At 43.6% G+C, this 26957-nt stretch overlaps 23 non-coding genes across 23 annotated transcripts; 15 read left to right on the plus strand and 8 right to left on the minus strand.

Moving 5' to 3' along the window:
• The first annotated feature begins 11832 nt into the window (after positions 1-11832).
• TRNAT-UGU (transfer RNA threonine (anticodon UGU)) lies at positions 11833-11906 on the plus strand. The gene has a single exon. It is a non-coding gene; the product is annotated as a tRNA-Thr (tRNA).
• A 377-nt stretch (positions 11907-12283) lies between these two features.
• TRNAS-GCU (transfer RNA serine (anticodon GCU)) lies at positions 12284-12365 on the minus strand. Its single transcript has one exon. It is a non-coding gene; the product is annotated as a tRNA-Ser (tRNA).
• Positions 12366-12593: 228 nt separating this feature from the next.
• On the plus strand, positions 12594-12667 carry TRNAT-AGU (transfer RNA threonine (anticodon AGU)). The gene has a single exon. It is a non-coding gene; the product is annotated as a tRNA-Thr (tRNA).
• Positions 12668-13276: 609 nt separating this feature from the next.
• TRNAT-UGU (transfer RNA threonine (anticodon UGU)) lies at positions 13277-13350 on the plus strand. The gene has a single exon. It is a non-coding gene; the product is annotated as a tRNA-Thr (tRNA).
• A 377-nt stretch (positions 13351-13727) lies between these two features.
• On the minus strand, positions 13728-13809 carry TRNAS-GCU (transfer RNA serine (anticodon GCU)). The gene has a single exon. It is a non-coding gene; the product is annotated as a tRNA-Ser (tRNA).
• A 228-nt stretch (positions 13810-14037) lies between these two features.
• On the plus strand, positions 14038-14111 carry TRNAT-AGU (transfer RNA threonine (anticodon AGU)). The gene has a single exon. It is a non-coding gene; the product is annotated as a tRNA-Thr (tRNA).
• Positions 14112-14739: 628 nt separating this feature from the next.
• Positions 14740-14813, plus strand: TRNAT-UGU (transfer RNA threonine (anticodon UGU)). The gene has a single exon. It is a non-coding gene; the product is annotated as a tRNA-Thr (tRNA).
• A 377-nt stretch (positions 14814-15190) lies between these two features.
• Positions 15191-15272, minus strand: TRNAS-GCU (transfer RNA serine (anticodon GCU)). The gene has a single exon. It is a non-coding gene; the product is annotated as a tRNA-Ser (tRNA).
• Positions 15273-15500: 228 nt separating this feature from the next.
• Positions 15501-15574, plus strand: TRNAT-AGU (transfer RNA threonine (anticodon AGU)). Its single transcript has one exon. It is a non-coding gene; the product is annotated as a tRNA-Thr (tRNA).
• Positions 15575-16618: 1044 nt separating this feature from the next.
• On the minus strand, positions 16619-16700 carry TRNAS-GCU (transfer RNA serine (anticodon GCU)). Its single transcript has one exon. It is a non-coding gene; the product is annotated as a tRNA-Ser (tRNA).
• A 228-nt stretch (positions 16701-16928) lies between these two features.
• Positions 16929-17002, plus strand: TRNAT-AGU (transfer RNA threonine (anticodon AGU)). Its single transcript has one exon. It is a non-coding gene; the product is annotated as a tRNA-Thr (tRNA).
• A 625-nt stretch (positions 17003-17627) lies between these two features.
• Positions 17628-17701, plus strand: TRNAT-UGU (transfer RNA threonine (anticodon UGU)). The gene has a single exon. It is a non-coding gene; the product is annotated as a tRNA-Thr (tRNA).
• A 370-nt stretch (positions 17702-18071) lies between these two features.
• Positions 18072-18153, minus strand: TRNAS-GCU (transfer RNA serine (anticodon GCU)). The gene has a single exon. It is a non-coding gene; the product is annotated as a tRNA-Ser (tRNA).
• Positions 18154-18381: 228 nt separating this feature from the next.
• TRNAT-AGU (transfer RNA threonine (anticodon AGU)) lies at positions 18382-18455 on the plus strand. The gene has a single exon. It is a non-coding gene; the product is annotated as a tRNA-Thr (tRNA).
• A 600-nt stretch (positions 18456-19055) lies between these two features.
• TRNAT-UGU (transfer RNA threonine (anticodon UGU)) lies at positions 19056-19129 on the plus strand. The gene has a single exon. It is a non-coding gene; the product is annotated as a tRNA-Thr (tRNA).
• Positions 19130-19506: 377 nt separating this feature from the next.
• On the minus strand, positions 19507-19588 carry TRNAS-GCU (transfer RNA serine (anticodon GCU)). The gene has a single exon. It is a non-coding gene; the product is annotated as a tRNA-Ser (tRNA).
• Positions 19589-20490: 902 nt separating this feature from the next.
• Positions 20491-20564, plus strand: TRNAT-UGU (transfer RNA threonine (anticodon UGU)). Its single transcript has one exon. It is a non-coding gene; the product is annotated as a tRNA-Thr (tRNA).
• A 368-nt stretch (positions 20565-20932) lies between these two features.
• Positions 20933-21014, minus strand: TRNAS-GCU (transfer RNA serine (anticodon GCU)). The gene has a single exon. It is a non-coding gene; the product is annotated as a tRNA-Ser (tRNA).
• Positions 21015-21242: 228 nt separating this feature from the next.
• On the plus strand, positions 21243-21316 carry TRNAT-AGU (transfer RNA threonine (anticodon AGU)). Its single transcript has one exon. It is a non-coding gene; the product is annotated as a tRNA-Thr (tRNA).
• Positions 21317-25169: 3853 nt separating this feature from the next.
• On the plus strand, positions 25170-25243 carry TRNAT-UGU (transfer RNA threonine (anticodon UGU)). Its single transcript has one exon. It is a non-coding gene; the product is annotated as a tRNA-Thr (tRNA).
• A 373-nt stretch (positions 25244-25616) lies between these two features.
• Positions 25617-25698, minus strand: TRNAS-GCU (transfer RNA serine (anticodon GCU)). Its single transcript has one exon. It is a non-coding gene; the product is annotated as a tRNA-Ser (tRNA).
• Positions 25699-25926: 228 nt separating this feature from the next.
• TRNAT-AGU (transfer RNA threonine (anticodon AGU)) lies at positions 25927-26000 on the plus strand. The gene has a single exon. It is a non-coding gene; the product is annotated as a tRNA-Thr (tRNA).
• A 601-nt stretch (positions 26001-26601) lies between these two features.
• On the plus strand, positions 26602-26675 carry TRNAT-UGU (transfer RNA threonine (anticodon UGU)). The gene has a single exon. It is a non-coding gene; the product is annotated as a tRNA-Thr (tRNA).
• The last annotated feature ends 282 nt before the right edge of the window (positions 26676-26957 follow it).

The following is a 26957-nucleotide window of genomic DNA, read 5'->3' on the forward strand; positions in this document are numbered from 1 at the left end:
GTCGGTCTTTCCTTCTTTTGCTCTTTTCAGATTTCCACTATAGGCCATCCGCAGTGGTGTGCCATCTGAAGACCGCGGCGACTGGTTTGTGACTATCCACATCGGACTTCTACCTTTGACCGGACTTACAGAGGTGCGTCCACCTGCACTAAGCATCAAGTTTTTGACTTTACCATGGATTTGAAAGACTCAAGGCTCAATAGAAGAGCAACACTTTTCCGCACTTTGGTTACCAACAACAACAACAACAACCAGAACTCAGCAACCACCAATGATCCCATCGAAGGTACTGTTACCAGTTTTGACTTTGACCAAATGAGATCTCTCTTTTTCGAGCTTGAGAAACTCTCGCTCGAGGAAACCCAGCACCAACTTGATGGGTCGTTCCTTTCAATATACCTACAAGAAAACATTGTTCCCAGAGGACTGCGATTACGCCCAACAGCCTCTTTTACTAACGATGTTAGTTTTTGCAACAGATGGGAAACTGCTCTCAGCATCTGTTCCAACACACTGCTTACACTACTTTGTGAAAAACGTGACACTCTAGTTCACGATATTTCAAATAAAATTGATACGGTTATCAATGCCCTGTCACCATTCAAACACACATCTGAGTTTATTCAATGGAACACTTCACACACTAACAAAATGCAGAAAATAGAGAGAGAAGTCATTTCCAAAAAAATGACTAAACTTTCCAGAGATCGTACAGATTACACTACAGACAACATTAAATTTTGGCTGAAACCACGCCACAAACGTGAGGCTGATCCCAACCCTCCTTCCAATACCACTTATCCACATGGCACACACAGACCACCCTCCAATGGTCCCCCTGCCAAACGCCCGCGTATGAAGAAGCCTTACCAACCAGCTACACGCATCCATCCTGCAGCCTCATCCAGCTCCAGGACCTTCCATTCCACGTCACATCGTTCACAGAAACGTAAACCGTCCACCTCCTCTTCCACACGCACCCCCCGTTTGGTGCACCCGGCCAGATCAGACAATGGCTCTATCCCACAGCCACCATCCCATTTCATCTATTCATCTAACACAGCACGTCCTCCACCATTAATGAGTCTCCATCTCCCCCAACCCTACAATGACAACCATACCCCTCTGACATCGCTATCTGCTCACTCAGGTCCTCATAAACCAGTCCCTGTACCATCCCTGCCTACACCAGGTCCTATCCCATCTTTTTTGCACCCCCTTTCTTCCACTCACACCCCATCCAACCCCTCTGCGTCCTCATCAGGACCCACACTTCCAACCCATTCTTCCACTAAGATCCAGTCATCCACCTTACCACCACCATTAATCAATAGCCCTCCATCACCAACAGATGACATGCCTACACAAGATCTTATGGATCTTATGGATCAACTTATCGACAAACCGCCCATTCTACCTTCTGGTAGATACCCATCCGATCTCATCTCAGATGACTCCCTGTCTGAACCTCATCTACTCACCACTCCCCATAGACGCCTTTCCACACACCAGTTCTTTACACCCATTAGCACCCCACCAGCGGCCAATTCATCTCCATCCTACTCACCACGACCTGACTCTGCTCTCCCATCACCTCTCTCACCCAACACCAACACAACGGTTTTTTTAGGCCTTCCCCAGGCAGTCCTGATACCTCCCTTAATATCGGACCCCAACGATCTACCACCACTAGAGATGATCCACATTGCACCACCCCTGGGCCTAAAAAGAAAGCTTCCAGAAAGAGGGGATGCAGAGGAGGCCGTAACAGAAGGGAGAGGAAAGAAGAAAAGAGAATCAGACACCAAAAAGAAAATGAACTGAATATGGTTAAAATTTTCAACCTTTCCAGTTATGTTTTCACAGAAATTGAACTCCAAGTCCTTAAAAAGGGGCTTTCCTACTGTCCTACCAACAAAACCAATAGTTTTGAATTGTTTCTGGATCTCAACAAATTCATTCGCAAAATCACGATTCAAAGATTCTTTGCTCTCAAAGAAGCCAATGGCCATACCACTGCCAATATTGAGACCCACCCCGCCTCCATATTATCACCTCCCCCCATCCATACCGACCTACGCCCGAAATCCACATTCTACCCCTTACATGCAAAGGGCAGCCATATTGACACTTTCTCCACAATGGTGCAATCTGACTTTGACGCCCTGTGTAGGAATGATAAACGGATTAATTACTTATCCAACCTATCCTCATCTGAACAATCGGCTCTCAAGACATTGTCCTCTAACAATACCATCGTTATCCGTTCAGCAGACAAGGGAGGTGGCATTGTTGTTCTAAACAGAAGTGACTATATCAGCGAAGCCACCAGACTTCTCACTGATACCACATATTACAAACCGATCCCCAGCAACCCTACCAAAACTTTCCAAGACAAACTCATTAAACTGGTCAATATCGGTCACTCCCAAGGTGTCCTATCTAAAGCAGAAAAGGATTTCCTCATCATCACAGAACCATCTACACCCATTTTTTATTATCTCCCCAAAATCCACAAGCACCTCACCCAGCCCCCGGGCCGTCCGATCATCTCTAGTATTAATTCTATATCCTCCAACCTCTCCCACTACATTGACCTTCTCCTTCAGAAACATGTTACCAGTCTCCCCTCTCACCTCAAAGACACCACAGCTTTCATCCAGTCCATACTACAATTTGAATGGTCATCGAATTACACACTTGTCACCATGGACATTACATCACTATACACCATAATCGACCATGAACTCGGTATTCAGGCAGTATCTTTCTTCCTGGCTAAAGATTCAGGAATGCCCACTGCTCAGAAGGAATTTATTCTGGAAGGTCTCAGATATATACTGACCCATAATTACTTCGAATTTCTGGGTCGGATTTACCTGCAACACAAAGGTACCGCTATGGGGTCCAAAATGGCCCCCAGTTTCGCTAATCTCTTTGTTGGGATGTTCGAAGAACAACACATCTATACTCACCCCCTTTTCAAGAACTGCGTGTACTACCAACGGTACATAGATGACATCTTTTTAATCTGGAATGGCGAAGTCTCTCTGCTTATGGAATTCCTCTCTGACCTTAACGTTAACAGCTGGTCACTTCAGTTCACCCAGACCATCTTCCAGGACCACGCCGAATTCCTGGATGTTTTGGTCTCCCACAATAACAGTGACCATCTAACCACCAAAACTTTTTTCAAAAAAGTTGACAGCAATAGCTATTTAGATTTTGGCAGCGGACATTTCAAGAAATGGCTGTGCAACGTACCCTTCGGACAATTTAAGAGAATCAGAAGGAACTGCACGAGTGAGAGAGACTTTGTGTCACAGAGCAAAATACTTAAATCTAGATTTAGGGCTAAAGGGTATCCCCACTCCCTCGTGCAGTCCTCCTTCATCCGGGCACAAACTCTCACTCAGAAGGACTGCCTTGTCCCTAAACCTAAGGCCGACACCAAGATAGGCGATAGGTCACTTAATTTCATCACCACTTTCAGCCGGGAACACACAAAAATCAGGAACATTCTGAGTTCCCATTGGCCCATCCTTCTTAAGGATCAACACTTGGGACCATTGTTACCTACCAAACCTTCCCTTACCTTCAGAAGAGGTCGTACTATTCGGAATATAGTAGCTCCCAGCAAGTTAAAACCTCAGACAAACAAGTGCGTTAGTACCGGTTTTCTTTCCATCACAGGGTGTTTCAAGTGCGGCCTCCCCAGATGCAAATGTTGTGCCGTTATTAAACACAAATGTACCTCTTTCTCCTCCACTTCTACCAAGACTACATATCCCATCAAAACCCACATTACCTGCAGCACCAAATACGTTGTATACCTGCTACAATGCCCATGCGGACTACAATATGTGGGGCGCACAATTCGTTGCTTTAGGGAACGCATCAACAAGCATCGCAGCAACACTGCTAATGGTTTCCTGTTGCATAGCGTATCCCGCCACCTGACTGAAGCTCATGCAAAAGACTTTAACTCCATCACTGCAACTCCAATTGAACACATCAGCAGTGATCAGTCCCACAGATACAGCACCCTGAGACGCAGGGAGAATTTTTGGATTCATTGTCTCCAGACTCTCTCACCCAGTGGACTGAATGAGATGATTGAGTGCAATTTGTGAGGCATCACTACTATACACATTATATTTATATATTTTCTATGCATTTTTCCTAATAATAATATTTTTATTCACATTTTTATCTCTATTTCTTATTTATCTCACCTCATTTTCTGTCTCTGCCCATTGCCCCATCTCTCTCTCCCTCCCTCCTTCCCCCCCCCCCCCACAATATACATTCATAATTACTTTGGTTTTCCCCCCCACTATTTTTTAGTGTCATAGCCGGCTGTTACATTTGCCATATATATATTTTATTTTCATTCTAATTTTAATTTTAATTTTATTTTTATTTTTATTTTTATTTTATTTTTATTTTTATTTATTTTTATTTTTATTTTTAATTTTATTTTTATTTTTATTTTTATTTTTATTTTATTTTATTTTATTTTATTTTATTTTTCTACCATCATAGATCGTTTTTCTGTTTCTGCCCATAGTTCCCCCCCCCCTTATTACTTTCCCTCCACCCCTTAAACCCCCCCCCCCCCCCATTTTTCTCATTGCCACATCACTGGCTCTAGTTCAAGATGTCCATATTCAGTGACACTTTTATTGACGTCTATACACACTAACTACCACTGCATAGTCATCATATACTATCATCCTGATATTTTCCCTCCTGTGGGTTCCAGCGAGGGACTTCAGTGCCTGTCATCACGGGTGAGCCGGCCTCCTGAGCGCTGCCCGTGACGCGCTGCGCCTCTGCGCGTCGTGCGTCTCCCGGGCAACGCTCTCTGGCCGGACGCTTCCGACAGACTGCATGGATACGCGTCTGTAGCAACGGCCACTTCCGCCGCACACTCCGGAGCTGCGGCCAGCGGCTCCAGATGCGCGCATATTACCTACTGTTCACCAATGATTTTATTTAGAGTTTTTGTAATAGCTCCATTTCATCAGGCTGTTCTATGTGTCAGAATAGGTTTTCATGATTTACATGTCTATTTTGATGTATTTATCATGCCTTTACAGTATGTGCCCCTGTTTACTGTAGCCCCTCCCCCTTATGTTTGGCGCCCATTTTAAGTGTATATATACCATGTAAGCACCACCAGTTGTTATCACTGATCTGAAGAAGGGGGCGCTGTCCCCCGAAACGCGTTATCTAGCCTGTATTCCTGCTTGCTATGATTCTACACCAATAAAGAAGCTATATCTTGCAAAATACTTCTGCCTCGGACTTTTCATCTTCATCTCACCAGGACAACAGCAGCGCCCTTTGAAAAAGGTTTTTTTCTTCCTTACCACTGCATATCTATCCAGGACTGGCTAGTCCTGTCCTGTACCTTGGGCTTAGCAGCTGTATCCGGTGGACTATTATCCATACCACTAACCCCACTGTGGGTCTACATGCGAGTTTTTTGCTCGCTCAAGGTGAGCACCCATCATCTACTCTTCGACTAACCCCTCCCACCTGTCATCAACGGTATCACACTAGGCGCCTTTCCGTCGGTCTTTCCTTCTTTTGCTCTTTTCAGATTTCCACTATAGGCCATCCGCAGTGGTGTGCCATCTGAAGACCGCGGCGACTGGTTTGTGACTATCCACATCGGACTTCTACCTTTGACCGGACTTACAGAGGTGCGTCCACCTGCACTAAGCATCAAGTTTTTGACTTTACCATGGATTTGAAAGACTCAAGGCTCAATAGAAGAGCAACACTTTTCCGCACTTTGGTTACCAACAACAACAACAACAACCAGAACTCAGCAACCACCAATGATCCCATCGAAGGTACTGTTACCAGTTTTGACTTTGACCAAATGAGATCTCTCTTTTTCGAGCTTGAGAAACTCTCGCTCGAGGAAACCCAGCACCAACTTGATGGGTCGTTCCTTTCAATATACCTACAAGAAAACATTGTTCCCAGAGGACTGCGATTACGCCCAACAGCCTCTTTTACTAACGATGTTAGTTTTTGCAACAGATGGGAAACTGCTCTCAGCATCTGTTCCAACACACTGCTTACACTACTTTGTGAAAAACGTGACACTCTAGTTCACGATATTTCAAATAAAATTGATACGGTTATCAATGCCCTGTCACCATTCAAACACACATCTGAGTTTATTCAATGGAACACTTCACACACTAACAAAATGCAGAAAATAGAGAGAGAAGTCATTTCCAAAAAAATGACTAAACTTTCCAGAGATCGTACAGATTACACTACAGACAACATTAAATTTTGGCTGAAACCACGCCACAAACGTGAGGCTGATCCCAACCCTCCTTCCAATACCACTTATCCACATGGCACACACAGACCACCCTCCAATGGTCCCCCTGCCAAACGCCCGCGTATGAAGAAGCCTTACCAACCAGCTACACGCATCCATCCTGCAGCCTCATCCAGCTCCAGGACCTTCCATTCCACGTCACATCGTTCACAGAAACGTAAACCGTCCACCTCCTCTTCCACACGCACCCCCCGTTTGGTGCACCCGGCCAGATCAGACAATGGCTCTATCCCACAGCCACCATCCCATTTCATCTATTCATCTAACACAGCACGTCCTCCACCATTAATGAGTCTCCATCTCCCCCAACCCTACAATGACAACCATACCCCTCTGACATCGCTATCTGCTCACTCAGGTCCTCATAAACCAGTCCCTGTACCATCCCTGCCTACACCAGGTCCTATCCCATCTTTTTTGCACCCCCTTTCTTCCACTCACACCCCATCCAACCCCTCTGCGTCCTCATCAGGACCCACACTTCCAACCCATTCTTCCACTAAGATCCAGTCATCCACCTTACCACCACCATTAATCAATAGCCCTCCATCACCAACAGATGACATGCCTACACAAGATCTTATGGATCTTATGGATCAACTTATCGACAAACCGCCCATTCTACCTTCTGGTAGATACCCATCCGATCTCATCTCAGATGACTCCCTGTCTGAACCTCATCTACTCACCACTCCCCATAGACGCCTTTCCACACACCAGTTCTTTACACCCATTAGCACCCCACCAGCGGCCAATTCATCTCCATCCTACTCACCACGACCTGACTCTGCTCTCCCATCACCTCTCTCACCCAACACCAACACAACGGTTTTTTTAGGCCTTCCCCAGGCAGTCCTGATACCTCCCTTAATATCGGACCCCAACGATCTACCACCACTAGAGATGATCCACATTGCACCACCCCTGGGCCTAAAAAGAAAGCTTCCAGAAAGAGGGGATGCAGAGGAGGCCGTAACAGAAGGGAGAGGAAAGAAGAAAAGAGAATCAGACACCAAAAAGAAAATGAACTGAATATGGTTAAAATTTTCAACCTTTCCAGTTATGTTTTCACAGAAATTGAACTCCAAGTCCTTAAAAAGGGGCTTTCCTACTGTCCTACCAACAAAACCAATAGTTTTGAATTGTTTCTGGATCTCAACAAATTCATTCGCAAAATCACGATTCAAAGATTCTTTGCTCTCAAAGAAGCCAATGGCCATACCACTGCCAATATTGAGACCCACCCCGCCTCCATATTATCACCTCCCCCCATCCATACCGACCTACGCCCGAAATCCACATTCTACCCCTTACATGCAAAGGGCAGCCATATTGACACTTTCTCCACAATGGTGCAATCTGACTTTGACGCCCTGTGTAGGAATGATAAACGGATTAATTACTTATCCAACCTATCCTCATCTGAACAATCGGCTCTCAAGACATTGTCCTCTAACAATACCATCGTTATCCGTTCAGCAGACAAGGGAGGTGGCATTGTTGTTCTAAACAGAAGTGACTATATCAGCGAAGCCACCAGACTTCTCACTGATACCACATATTACAAACCGATCCCCAGCAACCCTACCAAAACTTTCCAAGACAAACTCACTAAACTGGTCAATATCGGTCACTCCCAAGGTGTCCTATCTAAAGCAGAAAAGGATTTCCTCATCATCACAGAACCATCTACACCCATTTTTTATTATCTCCCCAAAATCCACAAGCACCTCACCCAGCCCCCGGGCCGTCCGATCATCTCTGGTATTAATTCTATATCCTCCAACCTCTCCCACTACATTGACCTTCTCCTTCAGAAACATGTTACCAGTCTCCCCTCTCACCTCAAAGACACCACAGCTTTCATCCAGTCCATACTACAATTTGAATGGTCATCGAATTACACACTTGTCACCATGGACATTACATCACTATACACCATAATCGACCATGAACTCGGTATTCAGGCAGTATCTTTCTTCCTGGCTAAAGATTCAGGAATGCCCACTGCTCAGAAGGAATTTATTCTGGAAGGTCTCAGATATATACTGACCCATAATTACTTCGAATTTCTGGGTCGGATTTACCTGCAACACAAAGGTACCGCTATGGGGTCCAAAATGGCCCCCAGTTTCGCTAATCTCTTTGTTGGGATGTTCGAAGAACAACACATCTATACTCACCCCCTTTTCAAGAACTGCGTGTACTACCAACGGTACATAGATGACATCTTTTTAATCTGGAATGGCGAAGTCTCTCTGCTTATGGAATTCCTCTCTGACCTTAACGTTAACAGCTGGTCACTTCAGTTCACCCAGACCATCTTCCAGGACCACGCCGAATTCCTGGATGTTTTGGTCTCCCACAATAACAGTGACCATCTAACCACCAAAACTTTTTTCAAAAAAGTTGACAGCAATAGCTATTTAGATTTTGGCAGCGGACATTTCAAGAAATGGCTGTGCAACGTACCCTTCGGTCAATTTAAGAGAATCAGAAGGAACTGCACGAGTGAGAGAGACTTTGTGTCACAGAGCAAAATACTTAAATCTAGATTTAGGGCTAAAGGGTATCCCCACTCCCTCGTGCAGTCCTCCTTCATCCGGGCACAAACTCTCACTCAGAAGGACTGCCTTGTCCCTAAACCTAAGGCCGACACCAAGATAGGCGATAGGTCACTTAATTTCATCACCACTTTCAGCCGGGAACACACAAAAATCAGGAACATTCTGAGTTCCCATTGGCCCATCCTTCTTAAGGATCAACACTTGGGACCATTGTTACCTACCAAACCTTCCCTTACCTTCAGAAGAGGTCGTACTATTCGGAATATAGTAGCTCCCAGCAAGTTAAAACCTCAGACAAACAAGTGCGTTAGTACCGGTTTTCTTTCCATCACAGGGTGTTTCAAGTGCGGCCTCCCCAGATGCAAATGTTGTGCCGTTATTAAACACAAATGTACCTCTTTCTCCTCCACTTCTACCAAGACTACATATCCCATCAAAACCCACATTACCTGCAGCACCAAATACGTTGTATACCTGCTACAATGCCCATGCGGACTACAATATGTGGGGCGCACAATTCGTTGCTTTAGGGAACGCATCAACAAGCATCGCAGCAACACTGCTAATGGTTTCCTGTTGCATAGCGTATCCCGCCACCTGACTGAAGCTCATGCAAAAGACTTTAACTCCATCACTGCAACTCCAATTGAACACATCAGCAGTGATCAGTCCCACAGATACAGCACCCTGAGACGCAGGGAGAATTTTTGGATTCATTGTCTCCAGACTCTCTCACCCAGTGGACTGAATGAGATGATTGAGTGCAATTTGTGAGGCATCACTACTATACACATTATATTTATATATTTTCTATGCATTTTTCCTAATAATAATATTTTTATTCTCATTTTTATCTCTATTTCTTATTTATCTCACCTCATTTTCTGTCTCTGCCCATTGCCCCATCTCTCTCTCCCTCCCTTCTTCCCCCCCCCCCCACAATATACATTCATAATTACTTTGGTTTTCCCCCCCACTATTTTTTAGTGTCATAGCCGGCTGTTACATTTGCCATATATATATTTTATTTTCATTCTAATTTTAATTTTAATTTTATTTTAATTTTTATTTTAATTTTATTTTTATTTTTATTTTTATTTTTATTTATTTTTATTTTTATTTTTAATTTTATTTTTATTTTTATTTTTATTTTATTTTATTTTATTTTATTTTTCTACCATCATAGATCGTTTTTCTGTTTCTGCCCATAGTTCCCCCCCCCTTATTACTTTCCCTCCACCCCTTAAACCCCCCCCCCCCCCATTTTTCTCATTGCCACATCACTGGCTCTAGTTCAAGATGTCCATATTCAGTGACACTTTTATTGACGTCTATACACACTAACTACCACTGCATAGTCATCATATACTATCATCCTGATATTTTCCCTCCTGTGGGTTCCAGCGAGGGACTTCAGTGCCTGTCATCACGGGTGAGCCGGCCTCCTGAGCGCTGCCCGTGACGCGCTGCGCCTCTGCGCGTCGTGCGTCTCCCGGGCAACGCTCTCTGGCCGGACGCTTCCGACAGACTGCATGGATATGCGTCTGTAGCAACGGCCACTTCCGCCGCACACTCCGGAGCTGCGGCCAGCGGCTCCAGATGCGCGCATATTACCTACTGTTCACCAATGATTTTATTTAGAGTTTTTGTAATAGCTCCATTTCATCAGGCTGTTCTATGTGTCAGAATAGGTTTTCATGATTTACATGTCTATTTTGATGTATTTATCATGCCTTTACAGTATGTGCCCCTGTTTACTGTAGCCCCTCCCCCTTATGTTTGGCGCCCATTTTAAGTGTATATATACCATGTAAGCACCACCAGTTGTTATCACTGATCTGAAGAAGGGGGCGCTGTCCCCCGAAACGCGTTATCTAGCCTGTATCCCTGCTTGCTATGATTCTACACCAATAAAGAAGCTATATCTTGCAAAATACTTCTGCCTCGGACTTTTCATCTTCATCTCACCAGGACAACAGCAGCGCCCTTTGAAAAAGGTTTTTTTTCTTCCTTACCACTGCATATCTATCCAGGACTGGCTAGTCCTGTCCTGTACCTTGGGCTTAGCAGCTGTATCCGGTGGACTATTATCCATACCACTAACCCCACTGTGGGTCTACATGCGAGTTTTTTGCTCGCTCAAGGTGAGCACCCATCATCTACTCTTCGACTAACCCCTCCCACCTGTCATCAACGGTATCACACTAGGCGCCTTTCCGTCGGTCTTTCCTTCTTTTGCTCTTTTCAGATGTCTAGTAAACAGGAGATCCTGAGTTCAAATCTCAGCAGTGCCTTTTTTTCCCCTAAATTTTAAGCTTTTCATACCAAAAAGCAGATGTTCAATCCTATCTGACATCAATATTGTCCATCCCACAGCCCTAAGACAGTCCGAGCAAAGTCAAAAATATGGATGCTGGCTAAACGCCCAAAAGAAAGAAATGTCCTCATCTTCTTTATAGGATAGCATTAAGCACCATGCAAGAGGAATTGGAAAACAAGGCAGGATTTCTAAGGCCTGGTTGATAGGTCACGTAACGCACCCTTCTGGATTGGAAATAGAAAACTCCCATGCCTGCAAAGACAATAAAAAATCTACAAAGCAAGATACCAAGTTGGAAAAGGCATGCAGAGCACAATGGATTAGCCGTCCATCGACTTAACCCCTCGGCCACCTCGTCTTTAAAAGGCAACCACTCCAGGTGAGACATTCTGACAACATGATCAACAAGTCTTTGGCTGCATTTTCATTGAAGGTCACATATTAAGCACTGGCTGAATGGACCGTAACTCAAAAAATGCAAGCTGCAACTGCTCCGTCAATATACAGCATTTTGTAGACATTTTAATCATTGCATAGCAATTCCCATTTTCTGACTTTTAGACAAGGGTTGTCATGGCCCTGTGGCTTAGATGGTTAAAGCGCCTGTCTTGTAAACAGGAGATCCTGAGTTCGAATCTCAGCAGTTCCTTTCTTTCTTTGCAATTTTGAGCTTTTCATACCAAGAAGTAGACGTTCAATCATATGTGACTTCAAACTTGTCTATCCCACAGTCCTAAGAATGTCCGAGCAAAGTCAAAAATATGTATGCTGGCTGAATGCCCAAAAGAAGGAAATGTCCTCATCTTCTTTATTGGATAGTATTAAGCACCATGCAAGAGAAATGGAAAAACAATGCAGGATTACTAATGCCAGGTTGATAGGTCACATGAGGCACGTTTCTGAATCAAAAATAGAAAACTGCCATGGTGGCAGCATCCACTGCATATGCTGACAATAAAGAATCTACAAGGCAAGTTGCAAAGAATCTACTAGGCAAGCTGCAAAGTGGTAAAAAGTAGAAGAAACCGACGAGGATGGGATTTGAACCCATGCATGCAGAGTACAATGGATTAGCAGTCCATCGCCTTAACCACTCGGCCACCTCGTCTACATAAGTCCGTACCTCCAGGTGATAGATTCTGAGAACAGGGTCAAAAAGTTTTTTGCTGCATTTTTATTGAAGGTCACAGATCAGGCACTGGCTGAGGGGACCGTAACTCCAAGTTGGTGAAAAAATGCAAGCTGCAACCACTCCATCAATGCACAACATTTAGTAGAAATTTGAATCATTGCGTATGAAATTCCCATTTTCTGGCTTTTCTGCTGGTCTTCACTTGGTGCTGTGGCTTAGGTGGTTAAAGCGCCTGTCTAGTAAACAGGAGATCCTGAGTTCAAATCTCAGCAGTGCCTTTTTTTCCCCTAAATTTTAAGCTTTTCATACCAAAAAGCAGATGTTCAATCCTATCTGACATCAATATTGTCCATCCCACAGCCCTAAGACAGTCCGAGCAAAGTCAAAAATATGGATGCTGGCTAAACGCCCAAAAGAAAGAAATGTCCTCATCTTCTTTATAGGATAGCATTGAGCACCATGCAAGAGGAATTGGAAAACAAAGCAGGATTTCTAAGGCCTGGTTGATAGGTCACGTAACGCACCCTTCTGGATTGGAAATAGAAAACTCCCATGCCTGCAAAGACAATAAAAAATCTACAAAGCAAGATACCAAGTTGGAAAAGGCATGCAGAGCACAATGGATTAGCCGTCCATCGACTTAACCCCTCGGCCACCTCGTCTTTAAAAGGCAACCACTCCAGGTGAGACATTCTGACAACATGATCAACAAGTCTTTGGCTGCATTTTCATTGAAGGTCACATATTAAGCACTGGCTGAATGGACCGTAACTCAAAAAATGCAAGCTGCAACTGCTCTGTCAATATACAGCATTTTGTAGACATTTTAATCATTTTATAGCAATTCCCATTTTCTGACTTTCTGACTTTTTGGCATTGGTTGTCATGGCGCTGTGGCTTAGTTGGTTAAAGCGCCTGTCTTGTAAACAGGAGATCCTGAGTTCGAATCTCAGCAGTGCCTCTCTTTCTTTGCAATTTTGAGCTTTTCATACCAAGAAGTAGACGTTCAATCATATGTGACTTCAAACTTGTCTATCCCACAGTCCTAAGAATGTCCGAGCAAAGTCAAAAATATGTATGCTGGCTGAATGCCCAAAAGAAGGAAATGTCCTCATCTTCTTTATTGGATAGTATTAAGCACCATGCAAGAGAAATGGAAAAACAATGCAGGATTACTAATGCCAGGTTGATAGGTCACATGAGGCACGTTTCTGAATCAAAAATAGAAAACTGCCATGGTGGGAGCATCCACTGCATATGCTGACAATAAAGAATCTACAAGGCAAGTTGCAAAGAATCTACTAGGCAAGCTGCAAAGTGGTAAAAAGTAGAAGAAACCGACGAGGATGGGATTTGAACCCATGCATGCAGAGCACAATGGATTAGCAGTCCATCGCCTTAACCACTCGGCCACCTCGTCTACATAAGTCCCTACCTCCAGGTGATAGATTCTGAGAACAGGGTCAAAAAGTTTTTTGCTGCATTTTTATTGAAGGTCACAGATCAGGCACTGGCTGAGGGGACCGTAACTCCAAGTTGGTGAAAAAATGCAAGCTGCAACCACTCCATCAATGCACAACATTAAGTAGAAATTTGAATCATTGCGTAAGAAATTCCCATTTTCTGGCTTTTCTGCTGGACTTCATGTGGTGCTGTGGCTTAGTTGGTTAAAGCGCCTGTCTAGTAAACAGGAGATCCTGAGTTCAAATCTCAGCAGTGCCTTATTTTTTTCCCCTAAATTTTAAGCTTTTCATACCAAAAAGCAGATGTTCAATCCTATCTGACATCAATATTGACCATCCCACAGCCCTAAGACAGTCCGAGCAAAGTCAAAAATATGGATGCTGGCTAAACGTCCAAAAGAAAGAAATGTCCTCATCTTCTTTATAGGATAGCATTAAGCACCATGCAAGAGGAATTGGAAAACAAGGCAGGATTTCTAAGGCCTGGTTGATAGGTCACGTAACGCACCCTTCTGGATTGGAAATAGAAAACTCCCATGCCTGCAAAGACAATAAAAAATCTTCAAAGCAAGATACCAAGTTGGAAAAGGCATGCAGAGCACAATGGATTAGCCGTCCATCGACTTAACCCCTCGGCCACCTCGTCTTTAAAAGGCAACCACTCCAGGTGAGACATTCTGACAACATGATCAACAAGTCTTTGGCTGCATTTTCATTGAAGGTCACATATTAAGCACTGGCTGAATGGACCGTAACTCAAAAAATGCAAGCTGCAACTGCTCCGTCAATATACAGCATTTTGTAGACATTTTAATCATTGCATAGCAATTCCCATTTTCTGACTTTCTGATTTTCTGACTTTTTGACTTTTTGGCATTGTTTGTCATGGCGCTGTGGCTTAGTTGGTTAAAGTGCCTGTCTTGTAAACAGGAGATCCTGAGTTCGAATCTCAGCAGTTCCTTTCTTTCTTTGCAATTTTGAGCTTTTCATACCAAGAAGTAGACGTTCAATCATATGTGACTTCAAACTTGTCTATCCCACAGTCCTAAGAATGTCCGAGCAAAGTCAAAAATATGTCTGCTGGCTGAATGCCCAAAAGAAGGAAATGTCCTCATCTTCTTTATTGGATAGTATTAAGCACCATGAAAGAGAAATGGAAAAACAATTCAGGATTACTAATGCCAGGTTGATAGGTCACATGAGGCACGTTTCTGAATCAAAAATAGAAAACTGCCATGGTGGGAGCATCCACTGCATATGCTGACAATAAAGAATCTACAAGGCAAGTTGCAAAGAATCTACTAGGCAAGCTGCAAAGTGGTAAAAAGTAAAAGAAACCGACGAGGATGGGATTTGAACCCATGCATGCAGAGCACAATGGATTAGCAGTCCATCACCTTAACCACTCGGCCACCTCGTCTACATATGTCCCTACCTCCAGGTGATAAATTCTGAGAACAGGGTCAAAAAGTTTTTTGCTGCATTTTTATTGAAGGTCACAGATCAGGCACTGGCTGAGGGGACCGTAACTCCAAGTTGGTGAAAAAATGCAAGCTGCAACCACTCCATCAATGCACAACATTAAGTAGAAATTTGAATCATTGCGTAACAAATTCCCATTTTCTGGCTTTTCTGCTGGACTTCATGTGGTGCTGTGGCTTAGTTGGTTAAAGCGCCTGTCTAGTAAACAGGAGATCCTGAGTTCAAATCTCAGCAGTGCCTTTTTTTTCCCCCTAAATTTTAAGCTTTTCATACCAAAAAGCAGATGTTCAATACTATCTGACATCAATATTGACCATCCCACAGCCCTAAGACAGTCCGAGCAAAGTCAAAAATATGGATGCTGGCTAAACGTCCAAATGAAAGAAATGTCCTCATCTTCTTTATAGGATAGCATTAAGCACCATGCAAGAGGAATTGGAAAACAAGGCAGGATTTCTAAGGCCTGGTTGATAGGTCACGTAACGCACCCTTCTGGATTGGAAATAGAAAACTCCCATGCCTGCAAAGACAATAAAAAATCTTCAAAGCAAGATACCAAGTTGGAAAAGGCATGCAGAGCACAATGGATTAGCCGTCCATCAACTTAACCCCTCGACCACCTCGTCTTTAAAAGGCAACCACTCCAGGTGAGACATTCTGACAACATGATCAACAAGTCTTTGGCTGCATTTTCATTGAAGGTCACATATTAAGCACTGGCTGAATGGACCGTAACTCAAAAAATGCAAGCTGAAACTGCTCCGTCAATATACAGCATTTTGTATACATTTTAATCATTGCATAGCAATTCCCATTTTCTGACTTTTAGGCAAGGGTTGTCATGGTCTGTGGCTTAGATGGTTAAAGCGCCTGTCTTGTAAACAGGAGATCCTGAGTTCGAATCTCAGCAGTTCCTTTCTTTCTTTGCAATTTTGAGCTTTTCATACCAAGAAGAAGACGTTCAATCATATGTGACTTCAAACTTGTCTATCCCACAGTCCTAAGAATGTCTGAGCAAAGTCAAAAATATGTATGCTGGCTGAATGCCCAAAAGAAGGAAATGTCCTCATCTTCTTTATTGGATAGTATTAAGCACCATGCAAGAGAAATGGAAAAACAATGCAGGATTACTAATGCCAGGTTGATAGGTCACATGAGGCACGTTTCTGAATCAAAAATAGAAAACTGCCATGGTGGCAGCATCCACTGCATATGCTGACAATAAAGAATCTACAAGGCAAGTTGCAAAGAATCTACTAGGCAAGCTGCAAAGGTAGAAGAAACCGACGAGGATGGGATTTGAACCCATGCATGCAGAGCACAATGGATTAGCAGTCCATCGCCTTAACCACTCGGCCACCTCGTCTACATAAGTCCCTACCTCCAGGTGATAGATCCTGAGAACAGGGTCAAAAAGTTTTTTGCTGCATTTTTATTGAAGGTCACAGATCAGGCACTAGCTGAGGGGACCGTAACTCCAAGTTGGTGAAAAAATGCAAGCTGCAACCACTCCATCAATGCACAACATTTAGTAGAAATTTGAATCATTGCGTAAGAAATTCCCATTTTCTGGCTTTTCTGCTGGACTTCACTTGGTGCTGTGGCTTAGGTGGTTAAAGCGCCTGTCTAGTAAACAGGAGAGCCTGAGTTCAAATCTCAGCAGTGCCTTTTTTCCCCTAAATTTTAAGCTTTTCATACCAAAAAGCAGATGTTCAATCCTATCTGACATCAATATTGTCCATCCCACAGCCCTAAGACAGTCCGAGCAAAGTCAAAAATATGGATGCTGGCTAAACGCCCAAAAGAAAGAAATGTCCTCATCTTCTTTATAGGATAGCATTAAGCACCATGCAAGAGGAATTGGAAAACAAGGCAGGATTTCTAAGGCCTGGTTGGTAGGTCACGTAACGCACCCTTCTGGATTGGAAATAGAAAACTCCCATGCCTGCAAAGACAATAAAAAATCTACAAAGCAAGATACCAAAGTTGGAAAAGGCATGCAGAGCACAATGGATTAGCCGTCCATCGACTTAACCCCTCGGCCACCTCGTCTTTAAAAGTAAACCACTCCAGGTGAGACATTCTGACAACATGATCAACAAGTCTTTGGCTGCATTTTCATTGAAGGTCACATATTTAGCACTGGCTGAATGGACCGTAACTCAAAAAATGCAAGCTGCAACTGCTCCGTCAATATACAGCATTTTGTAGACATTTTAATCATTGCATAGCAATTCCCATTTTCTGACTTTCTGACTTTCTGACTTTCTGACTTTTTGGCATTGGTTGTCATGGCGCTGTGGCTTAGTTGGTTAAAGCGCCTGTCTTGTAAACAGGAGATCCTGAGTTCGAATCTCAGCAGTGCCTTTCTTTCTTTGCAATTTTGAGCTTTTCATACCAAGAAGTAGACGTTCAATCAAATGTGACTTCAAACTTGTCTATCCCACAGTCCTAAGAATGTCCGAGCAAAGTCAAAAATATGTATGCTGGCTGAATGCCCAAAAGAAGGAAATGTCCTCATCTTCTTTATTGGATAGTATTAAGCACCATGAAAGAGAAATGGAAAAACAATGCAGGATTACTAATGCCAGGTTGATAGGTCACATGAGGCACGTTTCTGAATCAAAAATAGAAAACTGCCATGGTGGGAGCATCCACTGCATATGCTGACAATAAAGAATCTACAAGGCAAGTTGCAAAGAATCTACTAGGCAAGCTGCAAAGTGGTAAAAAGAACCGACGAGGATGGGATTTGAACCCATGCATGCAGAGCACAATGGATTAGCAGTCCATCGCCTTAACCACTCGGCCACCTCGTCTACATAAGTCCCTTCCTCCAGGTGATAGATTCTGAGAACAGGGTCAAAAAGTTTTTTGCTGCATTTTTATTGAAGGTCACAGATCAGGCACTGGCTGAGGGGACCGTAACTCCAAGTTGGTGAAAAAATGCAAGCTGCAACCACTCCATCAATGCACAACATTTAGTAGAAATTTGAATCATTGCGTAAGAAATTCCCATTTTCTGGCTTTTCTGCTGGACTTCATGTGGTGCTGTGGCTTAGTTGGTTAAAGCGCCTGTCTAGTAAACAGGAGATCCTGAGTTCAAATCTCAGCAGTGCCTTTTTTCCCCCTAAATTTTAAGCTTTTCATACCAAAAAGCAGATGTTCAATCCTATCTGAAATCAATATTGACCATCCCACAGCCCTAAGACAGTCCGAGCAAAGTCAAAAATATGGATGCTGCTAAACGTCCAAAAGAAAGAAATGTCCTCATCTTCTTTATAGTATAGCATTAAGCACCATGCAAGAGGAATTGGAAAACAAGGCAGGATTTCTAAGGCCTGGTTGATAGGTCACGTAACGCACCCTTCTGGATTGGAAATAGAAAACTCCCATGCCTGCAAAGACAATAAAAAATCTTCAAAGCAAGATACCAAGTTGGAAAAGGCATGCAGAGCACATTGGATTAGCCGTCCATCGACTTAACCCCTCGGCCACCTCGTCTTTAAAAGGCAACCACTCCAGGTGAGACATTCTGACAACATGATCAACAAGTCTTTGGCTGCATTTTCATTGAAGGTCACATATTAAGCACTGGCTGAATGGACCGTAACTCAAAAAATGCAAGCTGCAACTGCTCCGTCAATATACAGCATTTTGTATACATTATAATCATTGCATAGCAATTCCCATTTTCTGACTTTAAGGCAAGGGTTGTCATGGCGCTGTGGCTTAGTTGGTTAAAACGCCTGTCTTGTAAACAGGAGATCCTGAGTTCGAATCTCAGCAGTGCCTTTCTTTCTTTGCAATTTTGAGCTTTTCATACCAAGAAGTAGACGTTCAATCATATGTGACTTCAAACTTGTCTATCCTACAGTCCTAAGAATGTCCGAGCAAAGTCAAAAATATGTATGCTGGCTGAATGCCCAAAAGAAGGAAATGTCCTCATCTTCTTTATTGGATAGTATTAAGCACCATGCAAGAGAAATGGAAAAACAATGCAGGATTACTAATGCCAGGTTGATAGGTCACATGAGGCACGTTTCTGAATCAAAAATAGAAAACTGCCATGGTGGCAGCATCCACTGCATATGCTGACAATAAAGAATCTACAAGGCAAGTTGCAAAGAATCTACTAGGCAAGCTGCAAAGTGGTAAAAAGTAGAAGGAACCGACGAGGATGGGATTTGAACCCATGCATGCAGAGCACAATGGATTAGCAGTCCATCGCCTTAACCACTCGGCCACCTCGTCTACATAAGTCCCTACCTCCAGGTGATAGATTCTGAGAACAGGGTCAAAAAGTTTTTTGCTGCATTTTTATTGAAGGTCACAGATCAGGCACTGGCTGAGGGGACCGTAACTCCAAGTTGGTGAAAAAATGCAAGCTGCAACCACTCCATCAATGCACAACATTTAGTAGAAATTTGAATCATTGCGTAAGAAATTCCCATTTTCTGGCTTTTCTGCTGGACTTCATGTGGTGATGTGGCTTAGTTGGTTAAAGCGCCTGTCTAGTAAACAGGAGATCCTGAGATCAAATCTCAGCAGTGCCTTTTTTCCCCCTAAATTTTAAGCTTTTCATACCAAAAAGCAGATGTTCAATCCTATCTGAAATCAATATTGACCATCCCACAGCCCTAAGACAGTCCGAGCAAAGTCAAAAATATGGATGCTGCTAAACGTCCAAAAGAAAGAAATGTCCTCATCTTCTTTATAGGATAGCATTAAGCACCATGCAAGAGGAATTGGAAAACAAGGCAGGATTTCTAAGGCCTGGTTGGTAGGTCACGTAACGCACCCTTCTGGATTGGAAATAGAAAACTCCCATGCCTGCAAAGACAATAAAAAATCTACAAAGCAAGATACCAAGTTGGAAAAGGCATGCAGAGCACAATGGATTAGCCGTCCATCGACTTAACCCCTCGGCCACCTCGTCTTTAAAAGGCAACCACTCCAGGTGAGACATTCTGACAACATGATCAACAAGTCTTTGGCTGCATTTTCATTGAAGGTCACATATTAAGCACTGGCTGAATGGACCGTAACTCAAAAAATGCAAGCTGCAACTGCTCCGTCAATATACAGCATTTTGTATACATTTTAATCATTGCATAGCAATTCCCATTTTCTGACTTTTAGGCAAGGGTTGTCATGGCGCTGTGGCTTAGTTGGTTAAAGCGCCTGTCTTGTAAACAGGAGATCCTGAGTTCGAATCTCAGCAGTTCCTTTCTTTCTTTGCAATTTTGAGCTTTTCATACCAAGAAGAAGACGTTCAATCATATGTGACTTCAAACTTGTCTATCCCACAGTCCTAAGAATGTCTGAGCAAAGTCAAAAATATGTATGCTGGCTGAATGCCCAAAAGAAGGAAATGTCCTCATCTTCTTTATTGGATAGTATTAAGCACCATGCAAGAGAAATGGAAAAACAATGCAGGATTACTAATGCCAGGTTGATAGGTCACATGAGGCACGTTTCTGAATCAAAAATAGAAAACTGCCATGGTGGCAGCATCCACTGCATATGCTGACAATAAAGAATCTACAAGGCAAGTTGCAAAGAATCTACTAGGCAAGCTGCAAAGGTAGAAGAAACCGACGAGGATGGGATTTGAACCCATGCATGCAGAGCACAATGGATTAGCAGTCCATCGCCTTAACCACTCGGCCACCTCGTCTACATAAGTCCCTACCTCCAGGTGATAGATTCTGAGAACAGGGTCAAAAAGTTTTTTGCTGCATTTTTATTGAAGGTCACAGATCAGGCACTGGCTGAGGGGACCGTAACTCCAAGTTGGTGAAAAAATGCAAGCTGCAACCACTCCATCAATGCACAACATTTAGTAGAAATTTGAATCATTGCGTAAGAAATTCCCATTTTCTGGCTTTTCTGCTGGACTTCATGTGGTGCTGTGGCTTAGTTGGTTAAAGCGCCTGTCTAGTAAACAGGAGATCCTGAGTTCAAATCTCAGCAGTGCCTTTTTTTCCCCTAAATTTTAAGCTTTTCATACCAAAAAGCAGATGTTCAATCCTATCTGAAATCAATATTGACCATCCCACAGCCCTAAGACAGTCCGAGCAAAGTCAAAAATATGGATGCTGCTAAACGTCCAAAAGAAAGAAATGTCCTCATCTTCTTTATAGGATAGCATTAACCTCTTCAGGACATAGGGCGTATGGATACGCCCTGCATGCCGAGTCCTTAAGGACCGAGGGCGTATCCATACGCCCGTGGGAATTCCGGCCCCCACCGCTAGCCGGTTGGGGACCGGAGCCGGATGCCTGCTGAAATCGTTCAGCAGGCATCCCGGCATATCGCCCAGGGGGGTCATTATGTCCCCCCATGTCGGCGATCGCCGCAGATCGCTGGACAATTCAGTCCAGCGATCTGCGGCGATTCCGGGTCAATCGGGTCTCCAGTGACCCGGTGACCCGGAATTACTGGCTGTTCGGGGCCGTCTCTGACGGCCCCGAACAGCCAGAGCCTGCAGGGGTGAGGTGGCACTGGTGCCACCTCACGATCGCCCTGATTCGTCGGCCGGATTACCGGCCGACCAATCAGGGCGCCTGCTGCGGGCGTCACTCCCACACCCGCTCCGCCCCTCTTCCGGAGGACGTGAGCGGGTGCGGGACGTGCACCCCGGGTGCTGGGGACCCCGATCCCCGGCGCCCCTGTTGGGATCGGGGCCCCAGGAGCAGCTGCGGCGGCGGAGACGACGAGGGACTGACCTGTGCGGCGAGGATCGTTGGAGGTGAGTGACAGCCTCCTGCTGTTGCTTAGCAACAGATCCCAGCATGCAAAAAGGGCATGCTGGGAGCTGTAGTTATGCAACAGCAGGAGGCAGACCACCACAACTCCCAGCATTCCCTTATGGGCATGCTGGGACTTATGGTTTTGCAACAGCTGGAGGCACATTCTTTCTATGGAAAAGTGTACCTTCAGCTGTTGTATAACTACAACTCCCAGCTTGCACAAACAGCTAAAGTGCATGCTGGGAGTTGTAGTGGTGCATCTGCTGGTTGCATAACTACAACTCCCAGCATGCCCGTTGGCTGTCGGTGACTGCTGAGAGTTGTAGTTTTGCAACAGCTGAAGGCACAGTGGTTGTGAAACTCAGAGTTTTTTTTTTACCTAACTCAGTGTTTCACGACCGGTGTGCCTCCAGCTGTTGCAAACTACAACTCTCAGCAGTCACCGTACACCATGCACCGTACATGCTGGGAGTTGTAGTTTTGCAACAGCTGGAGGCACACTGGTTGTGAAACACTGAGTTAGGTCACAAACTCAGTGATACATAACCAGTGTGCCTACAGCTGTTGCAAAACTGCAACTCTCAGCAGTCACCGACAGCCAACGGGCATGCTGGGAGTTGTAGTTATGCAACAGCTGGATGTCCCCCCCCCCCCAATGTGAACGTACAGGGTACACTCACATGGGCGGAGGATTACAGTAAGTATCTGGCTGCAAATTTGAGCTGCCGCAAACTTTCTGCTGCAGCTCAAATTGCCAGCGAGAAACTACTGTAACCCCCGCCCGTGTGACTGTACCCTAAAAACACTACACTACACTAACACAAAAAATAAAATAAAAAGTAAAAAACACTACATATACACATACCCCTACACAGCCCCCCTCCCCTCCCCAATAAAAATGAAAAACGTCTGGTACGCCACTGTTTCCAGAACGGAGCCTCCAGCTGTTGCAAAACAACTCCCAGTATTGTCGGACAGCCGTTGACTGTCCAGGCATGCTGGGAGTTTTGCAACAGCTGGAGGCACCCTGTTTGGGAATCACTGGCGTAGAATACCCCTATGTCCACCCCTATGCAATCCCTAATTTAGGCCTCAAATGCGCATGGCGCTCTCACTTTGGAGCCCTGTCGTATTTCAACGCAACAGTTTAGGGCCACATATGGGGTATCGCCGTACTCGGGAGAAATTGTGTTACAAATTTTGGGGGGTATTTTCTGCTTTTACCCTTTTTAAAAATGTAAAATTTTTGGGAAAACAAGCATTTTAGGTAAAAAAAATTTTTTTTTTTTTACATATGCAAAAGTCGTGAAACACCTGTGGGGTATAAAGGTTCACTTAACCCCTTGTTACGTTCCCCGAGGGGTCTAGTTTCCAAAATGGTATGCCATGTGGGGGTTTTTTTGCTGTCCTGGCACCATAGGGGCTTCCTAAATGCGGCATGCCCCCAGAGAAAAATTTGCGTTCAAAAAGCCAAATGTGACTCCTTCTCTTCCGAGACCTGTAGTGCGCCAGCAGAGCACTTTTCACCCCCATATGGGGTGTTTTCTGAATCGGGAGAAATTGGGCTTCAAATTTTTAGGGGTATTTTCTGCTATTACCCTTTTTAAAAATAAAAAAATTTTGGGAAAACAAGCATTTTAGGTAAAAAATTATTTTTTTTTTTTACATTTGCAAAAGTCGTGAAACACCTGTGGGGTATTAAGGTTCACTTTATCCCATGTTACATTCCCCGAGGGGTCTAGTTTCCAAAATGGTATGCCATGTGGTTTTTTTTTGCTGTTCTGGCACCATAAGGGCTTCCTAAAGGTAACATGCCCCCCAAAAACCATTTCAGAAAAACGTACTCTCCAAAATCCCCTTGTCGCTCCTTCCCTTCTGAGCCCTCTACTGCGCCCGCCGAACACTTTACATAGACATATGAGGTATGTGCTTACTCGAGAGAAATTGGGCTACAAATACAAGTAAAAATTTTGTCCTTTTACCCCTTGTAAAAATTCAAAAATTGGGTCTGCAAGAACATGTGAGTGTAAAAAATGAAGATTGTGAATTTTCTCCTTCACTTTGCTTCTATTCCTGTGAAACACCTAAAGGGTTAAAACGCTGACTGAATGTCATTTTGAATACTTTTGGGGGTGTAGTTTTTATAATGGGGTCATTTATGGGGTATTTCTAATATGAAGACCCTTCAAATCCACTTCAAACCTGAACTGGTCCCTGAAAAATACTGAGTTTGAAAATTTTGTGAAAAATCGGAAAATTGCTGCTGACCGTTGAAGCCCTCTGGTGCCTTCCAAAAGTAAAAACACATCAATTTTATGATGCAAACATAAAGTAGACATATTGTATATGTGAACCAAAAAAAAATGTATTCGTAATATCCATTTTCCTTACAAGCAGAGAGCTTCAAAGTTAGAAAAATGCAAAATTTTCAAATTTTTCATCAAATTTACGGATTTTTCACCAAGAAATGATGCAAGTATCGACAAAAATTTACCACTATGTTAAAGTAGAATATGTCACGAAAAAACAATCTCGGAATCAGAATGATAACTAAAAGCATTCCAGAGTTATTAATGTTTAAAGTGACAGTGGTCAGATGTGCAAAAAACGCTCCGGTCCTTAAGGCCAAAATGGGCTCCGTCCTGAAGGGGTTAAGCACCATGCAAGAGGAATTGGAAAACAAGGCAGGATTTCTAAGGCCTGGTTGATAGGTCACGTAACGCACCCTTCTGGATTGGAAATAGAAAACTCCCATGCCTGCAAAGACAATAAAAAATCTTCAAAGCAAGATACCAAGTTGGAAAAGGCATGCAGAGCACAATGGATTAGCCGTCCATCGACTTAACCCCTCGGCCACCTCGTCTTTAAAAGGCAACCACTCCAGGTGAGACATTCTGACAACATGATCAACAAGTCTTTGGCTGCATTTTCATTGAAGGTCACATATTAAGCACTGGCTGAATGGACCGTAACTCAAAAAATGCAAGCTGCAACTGCTCCGTCAATATACAGCATTTTGTATACATTATAATCATTGCATAGCAATTTCCATTTTCTGACTTTAAGGCAAGGCTTGTCATGGCGCTGTGGCTTAGTTGGTTAAAGCGCCTGTCTTGTAAACAGGAGATCCTGAGTTCGAATCTCAGCAGTTTCTTTCTTTGCAATTTTGAGCTTTTCATACCAAGAAGTAGACGTTCAATCATATGTGACTTCAAACTTGTCTATCCCACAGTCCTAAGAATGTCTGAGCAAAGTCAAAAATATGTATGCTGGCTGAATGCCCAAAAGAAGGAAATGTCCTCATCTTCTTTATTGGATAGTATTAAGCACCATGCAAGAGAAATGGAAAAACAATGCAGGATTACTAATGCCAGGTTGATAGGTCACATGAGGCACGTTTCTGAATCAAAAATAGAAAACTGCCATGGTGGCAGCATCCACTGCATATGCTGACAATAAAGAATCTACAAGGCAAGTTGCAAAGAATCTACTAGGCAAGCTGCAAAGTGGTAAAAAGTAGAAGGAACCGACGAGGATGGGATTTGAACCCATGCATGCAGAGCACAATGGATTAGCAGTCCATCGCCTTAACCACTCGGCCACCTCGTCTACATAAGTCCCTACCTCCAGGTGATAGATTCTGAGAACAGGGTCAAAAAGTTTTTTGCTGCATTTTTATTGAAGGTCACAGATCAGGCACTGGCTGAGGGGACCGTAACTCCAAGTTGGTGAAAAAATGCAAGCTGCAACCACTCCATCAATGCACAACATTTAGTAGAAATTTGAATCATTGCGTAAGAAATTCCCATTTTCTGGCTTTTCTGCTGGACTTCATGTGGTGCTGTGGCTTACTTGGTTAAAGCGCCTGTCTAGTAAACAGGAGATCCTGAGTTCAAATCTCAGCAGTACCTTTTTTTCCCCTAAATTTTAAGCTTTTCATACCAAAAAGCAGATGTTCAATCCTTTCTGAAATCAATATTGACCATCCCACAGCCCTAAGACAGTCCGAGCAAAGTCAAAAATATGGATGCTGGCTAAACGTCCAAAAGAAAGAAATGTCCTCATCTTCTTTATAGGATAGCATTAAGCACCATGCAAGAGGAATTGGAAAACAAGGCAGGATTTCTAAGGCCTGGTTGATAGGTCACGTAACGCACCCTTCTGGATTGGAAATAGAAAACTCCCATGCCTGCAAAGACAATAAAAAATCTTCAAAGCAAGATACCAAGTTGGAAAAGGCATGCAGAGCACAATGGATTAGCCGTCCATCGACTTAACCCCTCGGCCACCTCGTCTTTAAAAGGCAACCACTCCAGGTGAGACATTCTGACAACATGATCAACAAGTCTTTGGCTGCATTTTCATTGAAGGTCACATATTAAGCACTGGCTGAATGGACCGTAACTCAAAAAATGCAAGCTGCAACTGCTCCGTCAATATACAGCATTTTGTATACATTTTAATCATTGCATAGCAATTCCCATTTTCTGACTTTTAGGCAAGGGTTGTCATGGCGCTGTGGCTTAGATGGTTAAAGCGCCTGTCTTGTAAACAGGAGATCCTGAGTTCGAATCTCAGCAGTTCCTTTCTTTCTTTGCAATTTTGAGCTTTTCATACCAAGAAGAAGATGTTCAATCATATGTGACTTCAAACTTGTCTATCCCACAGTCCTAAGAATGTCTGAGCAAAGTCAAAAATATGTATGCTGGCTGAATGCCCAAAAGAAGGAAATGTCCTCATCTTCTTTATTGGATAGTATTAAGCACCATGCAAGAGAAATGGAAAAACAATGCAGGATTACTAATGCCAGGTTGATAGGTCACATGAGGCACGTTTCTGAATCAAAAATAGAAAACTGCCATGGTGGC

Source organism: Hyla sarda, chromosome 6 (genome assembly GCF_029499605.1).
Source record: "Hyla sarda isolate aHylSar1 chromosome 6, aHylSar1.hap1, whole genome shotgun sequence".
Classification (NCBI taxonomy): Eukaryota; Metazoa; Chordata; class Amphibia; order Anura; family Hylidae; genus Hyla; species Hyla sarda.